The sequence below is a fragment of the Anoplophora glabripennis genome, unplaced genomic scaffold, assembly GCF_000390285.2.
Source record: "Anoplophora glabripennis isolate ALB-LARVAE unplaced genomic scaffold, Agla_2.0 scaffold2120, whole genome shotgun sequence".
In the NCBI taxonomy this organism is placed as follows: Eukaryota; Metazoa; Arthropoda; class Insecta; order Coleoptera; family Cerambycidae; genus Anoplophora; species Anoplophora glabripennis.
The window spans coordinates 7,524-15,357 of NW_019418195.1; positions in this window are offsets into that span (position 1 = coordinate 7,524).

The window sequence follows — 7,834 nt, forward strand, 5'->3', positions numbered from 1 at the left end:
GAACTATAATTAAAAGTGAAATCAATATATCCTACCGGGCATTTGTCAGAGATGCGGAGGCATCTATTAGGAATAACCCTAGTAAATTTTGGGCATTTATTAATAGTAAAAAGGGTTCTACAAATATATCCCAGTCTATGCATTACAATGGGCGTCATATTGATAATGCAAATGATATTATTGATGCATTTGCAGATTTCTTCTCTAAATCTTATTTACCGTCATCTTCTAACAGCAATAATTCATATTCCAGCAATAACATTAATAATATCATACATATTCACGACTTCACTGAAACCGAAATTCTTTCAGCATTAAAAAGAATTAAACCCAAAATGACTACTAGTCCGGATGGTGTTCCCGCGTTTCTGATAAGAGACTGTGCTCAGATTTTTTCTCGTCCCTTAAAAAAAATATACAACTTATGCCTAACTGAGTGTCGGTTACCTGATTTGTGGAAGCGTTCAAAAGTGTGTCCAATTTTTAAAAAGGGTGATAAATTTAACATTACTAATTTTCGTCCTATCTCCATCATATGTAATTTTTGTAAATTTGTTGAAATTTTACTTCATGACTATATTTATTATAGCATCTCTAATATGAAAACACCTTGTCATGGTTTTATGAAAGGACATTCTACTGTCACTAACTTGATCTGTTACGCGTTCCTCAAGGTTCCATAGTTGGACCTTTACTACTCATTATATTCATCAACGATTTAGTTAACAACTTAGATGTAAATTTTCTTCTTTATGCCGATGATGTGAAAATATACAGCTCAGTTCGCAATATTAATGACTGTATTCAACTTCAACGAAACTTACTTAATATACAATCTTGGTGTAATAATAACAGACTAATGTTAAATGTGGAAAAATGTAATGTCATGTCTTTCTCCAATAAGTTCACTCGCATTATGTTTAATTACAGCATTGATAATGACGTTTTGTCAAGACCGAAAACATTTCGAGACCTGTATCGTATTTGATGAAAAAATTTCATTTAATAATCATATTGATACCGTTGTCTCCGAAGCAATAAAGCGTATGGATTTATAGTTCGCAAATGTCGTGATTTTTCAAGCTTAGATGTCATAAAGCTCCTTTACTTTAGTTACGTTAGATCGAAACTTGAATATGCCTCTCCCGTATGGTCTCCGCACAGTGGCGTCCACATTAATAAACTGGAATCGATTCAGCGTCGATTTTTAAAATTTTTAAATTCGCATGAGGACCTTTTGAGTAGACATTCCTTTTAGACTTGAAACTAGACGGAAATACTTTTCGCAGGCCTTCCTTTTTAAAATTTTACGTAATTTTTTTTTGTTAGTTCCTTTTAATTTTTTAAGTGTTTGTAATTAATGTACTTAAAATAAAAAAATATTGCAATGTGTTATTTAAATTGGAACATCCCTGTGGATGTTATTACCAATGTGGATATTGGGTCATTTTATATAATAATATTAATCATTATTTTATCTATTTTTATCTATTTATCTTCAACTTTTGTTTAATATTGTCATCTACTTTATAAATATTCGATTTGTACTGTCCTTTCCAACTTGAAATTCATAATTTTAATGACACATTCGACTTGACACCTCTTCGCTGTTCCTGTAATATTCTCCTTCTAACCTCGGATATCTCATATTCAGCGCGTTACGTCTCTGTTTACATTTCGCCGCAACATTTTTACGTAGGAAGCGAAGATGCGAGACTACAGCCGCTTTGTTGGCTGGGGCGATATTGTAAGTTTACGACTTTTGCCACATAATATTATAAAAGAGGTGAAGTCGTGAAACTTCCACCACCGTACGAAGTGAATAAAACTTTCCAAAGGCGGCCGGTTTATGAAAACCCCTTTTATCTAAAATATGGAACGAAAACAGTAACTTAACAGCAATTTTCCGGGCCCTGGTTCGGTTCTAAATAATTACATAATCCCGGAAAATCTTGGAATATGGAAAATTCGGCGGTAAGAGCACATTTTTTAAAAGGAAACGTCTTAATATTTAAGAAAAACAGATTTAATTTTTCAGCCTCTCTGCCCGTTGGTGATAAAAAAAAATGTCGCGTGATTGTTTATGGTACGATGTGCACCCTTCTCACTCTTGACAACTCTCTTCACTCTACGTAAACGCAGTAAAAGCAAAACGATACTATTTCTGTCGATTAAAAGTCTAACGCTAGCACAAGAATAAAAATTCATAATTTTGCAACAAAACGCAACGCGAAAGTGAAAAATTTGTTACATCGATTATATTAACTGAAAATAGAGTCTGGCGTCAAAAGGTGTGATTGAACGTCGACTAGAGTCATCCGTTTATCAGGACCAGGTGCCTGGTTAGTACGTCTATCGTATATCTAGTCTTCATTATAGTGACCAATACACAACAGCTCATTAGTCCAAATATAAAGACAGTGAAGGACAGAGACTGTAAAAATGCTCCAAAATGAAAGAGTGCAAAAAAAGCTAGAGGAAAGCCTTAGTGAAAAGTGCCATCGAGAGGTGTCAGCTAAGTTATAGACAACCCCACAATGGAGCATGTTCTACTTTCCAAACTCCGATTCCAAGTTCCAAGTTTTAGATAAAAAGGCAGAAATGTAAAGAGGTCGAATAGAGAGAGGCTTTCGACAATGTACAGTTTCTGAGTAATCATTTTTAGAGAAATTCACAATTCTGTCGAATGATCCAGAATGATTGAAGCTGACGTCACACGTAAATGTTATAAAGATATTAAAATTTAGTTCCAATTGATCAAAATTACTTTCCGTTTTCTTAGATTTCCGACGGACACGATCTGTCAATTCAGAAACGTCCGTTAGTTTTCTAAATAATCAGTGTTTTTTCAACGGTAAGGAAGGAAATACTGATGGTTTCTTCGACAGAAAATACTCGAACTGTTTTAGGATAGAAAATTGTCCTTTCGTTAGAGGAGGACCTATTTATTGTAGGGGTTTACTTTCGGAGTTGTCAACGAGACGAACATTGATGAAATCCATTCATGTTTTTTGCAATTCCAGGAAGAGTTTCCAAATCATAAAGCCGCAGATTATAACATTTGTGCTCAGCATGTTCGGCGTTTAGCGATTCAGAAATGCTGGCACTGTTTGTAAAGGTAAGTCACCTAGTAGAAAGTTAGAGAGCGTTTAGCAGCAAGCACCACTAAACATTTACAACAACGTTCAGCTCAGGTGGATAAATATTTGTAAAATGTTAAATATCGGTATTCAAAATATTAATTATGGGATTGTCATGTGGTTCAGTATACAGACTGTAAGAAAATTACATTTACATCCATATAAAGTTTCCATGATGCAAGAATTATTGCCATTAGAAAATGAAAAAAACGACTTTACATCCAGTTAAAATAGGTAAAAGAATAATTGGATAAATTTTCTTTGAAGATAATGTTATAGTCTTTTCGAAGTCAGTGGAACATATAAAAAAACGCCTGGCAATAAAATTTAATGACTTTCATAGGTGTCCCTAAAAAAGGTTTCTGCTAAAGGTACAAAATTATAATAATTTGTATATAAATGTGTAGAAAATTTCTATTATATGTTAATTTGGCCAACAACATATTTTAATTATTTATATCCTCAAACAATTTTATTATATTGATGGTAAATTTCGTTTTGTTACGTTTTAAAAGGTCTCCAAAATGCCATGTTGTAATAATATTAGTAAACAAAATATCCCTCTCATTTCTCCCTTTCGCAATTGTAATATGAATGATTAATAGAAGGTGCCTAAATAAATTACAACCTGAATCACACCAAATTCCGCACTGCTGCACTGCACTGCTGGGCAATTTGTCAACAACTTGTCAACAGCTGAGATTTGTTGCCCAGTGGACGAATGCAGCTGTGTTTGGATTTCGTTTGCCCGCGCTCGGATTCTTCAACTAGGCGGATACATTTCTACCACCTCCACCTTTAGTTCGATCAGACCTGCCTACGGGTATGGTTAAATAAATATGGGAACAAGTTTTTCAAATATTTCAATGCCGAGTTGCTGCGACAGCGACCAAACCTGGTACATACTGTTAATTTCTTGGTTCTTCAATTGATATCGGAAATACTATACTGCTGAGCTATATACACAAAACATTTTGAAGCCCTTTTAAATCAGCTACATGACGACGAATTGCGCAATGGTTACTTTCAATAAGATGGGGTAACAACAGACACAGCTAACACAACATTGGAGTTCCTAAAAGAATTTTATGACGATCGCATTATTAGTTGATTTTTATGGCCTCTAAGATCTCCGGACTTAACTCCCTTAGATTATCTCTTTGGAACATTAAAAAATTCCATATATGTAAACCATTTACACACAATGGATGAACTAAAGGACGCCATAACAAATAAATTGTATTACGTAATGTATTTAACAGTGTAAGAAGACGAATAAATCTATGTAGGTATACAGAACGAAGGCGGACATTTTGAACATTCATTATAAATAAATTGTGATTAAAAATATTAAATATGTTTATTCTTCATTTCAATGTTTAAGTAGTTATTAGAAATTATAACAAATTAATTACAAAAATTATTGTACTGGTCGGAACAGAATGTCGGTCAAAATTAAAATTACATAATCACTTTTTTTAACTTTAAACCAATAAAGCAATTATTATTTTCAATTTTCTTATAGGTAACATGTCCTTTTTATGTTAGAATTTAAGAAATTTTAAATCGATTTTTTATTCGCATTTAAAAATTATTACTTGTACCTTGAAGTTCTCATAAAAAAAACTATTTACAAAAATAATTGTTAAAAATCGATTCTTATGATAGTTTTAAGGTTTATAATAAAGATATCTAAATCATTTTTATTTAATCAATTCCTTTAACAAATTAATAAACCCCTCAGATTAATTAATGCCAACATTCTGCTTTTTGTGTTAAATATGTGACCCTATTGCCATTGCGCTTAACCCACCACTGAATGAAGTAAATCACTGTCGGTGTTGCCAACTATGAAGAGAGAAAATAATAGAGTAGCAGCGCCATCATCATTCTGGATCTCTCGGTACTACCATCGCGAGAAGGATCAGTGAAGAAAACAGGATATGTCCTTGCAATTTTACATAATAAAGTAAATGGTTTAGAAATTGCAGATTAGTATTGGAAACACCACAGAAACTAGCTTTTCTTTAACAATTTTCTATTTTTTATCGTTTTAATGGTTATTAATTGACCCCTACCACTGCCCGACCCAATACAAAGACAGAATACAAAGCCACTGCGAAAGAAAATAAGCAAATAATAGAATAACCCGATAAAACTCGTTCCCCCTTATTAATTTTGAAATACCATCGGGGCTTCAGCCATAAGGCAGCAGGAAATCATCATAGCTATTGACCCAGCCTCACTTCCACATCCTAATCAATAAAAACAATATCATCCGGCAGGTTTTCCATCGGGTTGGCCGTGCCCCCCGTATCTGGAAACCCGCAGTCGAGCAAGTTGTGAGGTAGCATGCCCGTCCTAACACTATCTAAGCTCGCGGACCGCAAAACCAAGCCAGTCCCGGGCTCCAGATCTGCCCGGTTCATTCGTGGGCGGATTTCGAGAGACATAGGCGTGGGTGTCGTAAAATTGAAAGGGATATGGCTTCTTTTAAAACAGATTATAAAACATTAAATTAAATTAGTAATTAATATTAACAGGAAACCAGGAAACCCTCATTAATTAAAGGGGTGGTCAAACGCAGGCTGGTTTCACATTGACCAAGATCAACATTCTTCCGTTCTACAGCTGATCCACGCCAGCAAAACAAGGCTTGGGTTGGCAATTCTGTCATGTCCCATTATGTTGCTATATTCATAGAGCTAGGGTATACCTTTTAAGGATTGTAAATATAATGTTTTTGCGTTATCTTAAAAGTATTTCGAGATATCTTACTTCATAGTACAATTAGACTGAAGGCACCAACTTACTCAGTATTATTCAAAGCTCACATGTTGCGTAAGGGGATTACTGTTATTACAAAAAGTATAAATCAGCGACCGGAAACAGTAAAAAAGGTACCTTTACTTTTGTAGGTATGTATTAACCATCCTGGAAATACCAACAGTTCTCCGGTTGTTATCATCGTCCCGAGTTTTTTTAAATACAGTGATTTTTTGTAGTTCTACTGTCTAATAAGTGATTCGCATTTCTGATACATCAAAAAACCTAATTAACAGTACCAGATATACCTAGTCAAGATGCTATTGGTAGAGCAACCGCAGAAGATCGCCTTGGAACGTCCAAAATATCGACAAGATTACAGTGAAATTCAAGCTGAGATATGAGACCAAGTTGTCCTACATAAATCTAAAATTTCAAACAGAACTCAAAAACAAGAAAGGACAAGACGACCCGAAAGTTCACCCAAATAAATTGATCCCATATGTCAGCAACCATACGGAAGATTCACTGCAGTACTTGGCGGAACCGTCCCACAACGAGTTCGAACGTCGACTCTAGCATTCCCTGAATAAGTAACCTGCCTAGTATGGGGTACGATCTCATGCATACACTAGCATTGTATTGTATACATTTAACTGTAAAATCTAGATCTAGAGCTATACATAGTTAATCAAATATTCCAAATAAACGTTTTATAAACGATAACAACATTGTTATAAATAAATAAAAATGAATAAAAATAATAATTTCACTTATAATTTTTAATGAAATCAATGACTTTTCTCATGTTTTTCGTAATTTTGAGCAGTTCCAATAGATTCATTTCGTAAGGTAATATCAAAATAAAAAAAATGATCGATTTATCGTAAATAGTTCCCAAGAAAAGTTCTATTCTAGTTGCGCCATCAATTTTGAAGAGCCAAAACGAGTTTTTTCAAACGCGATGCTTGCCGTCGTTCGCTTCCCCCACCCTTCCGCCGCGCCAAGGCTCACCAAAAAATCAAGCGACCCACTGACTTTTGACAATATTTCTTATGCACTTAACATACTTCCACAAATAAAATATTTTTGTCTGGGAAAATAACCGTCATAACCGGTTGTCGGTTATGACAGTATTTTTTTGCCACTACCAACCTAATTTGTTTAACAATAGGCCGACAATTTTGACATTCTGTAACTGCGTTGTTTTTCAACGAATCTTGATGATTTTTCTTTTAACTTAAAGTTCTTTTCATAAGCTTTCCGAATATGTAATAATATATAACTAAATCACGCACGTGCATCGTATATTTCATTTTGCAACTAAGGATAAAAAATAAAAAAAATTTCCAGGTTGCAAATTTGAAATTAAAAAAAAATTATGATGATTTCATAATAATACATTGAAATCTACCACGAAAAAAATCAGTGCGATTGTGGAAGATGCTCGGGACCGTCCAGACTAATAATTAGTTAATTTGTTTATAAGACCATAACTTGTAAACTATTCAACTTACCGATTCCAGATTTCGTGTGAGTTTTTAGGCAGTGATAAGGAATGAGAGGATGCGATGCCAAAATGTTCTGGCAATAATAACGCAGTTTATAAATGTTTAATTCAAAAGTCATAAATAAACTTCTTCTGTTTATAACTCTTGATCTAATGAATATTTTTTGACGCTCGTTTTGTAGGTCTTTTGAAGACGAAAAAAAAAGTACTTTACTGTTTTCTCGTGGAAATGAACGCAAAAAAGTTATAAGCGAAAAACGTGAATTTACGCAAAAATTATACAATTATCCAGCCTGTAAACTCCCCCCATTTTTATGATTGTGGAAACTAATATGTTATTGTACATAATATTTAGCATCTATAGTGATAAATTCAGCTTGCCGAAACAAAAAGTCGCGTCCAACTCTATATTTCCTGG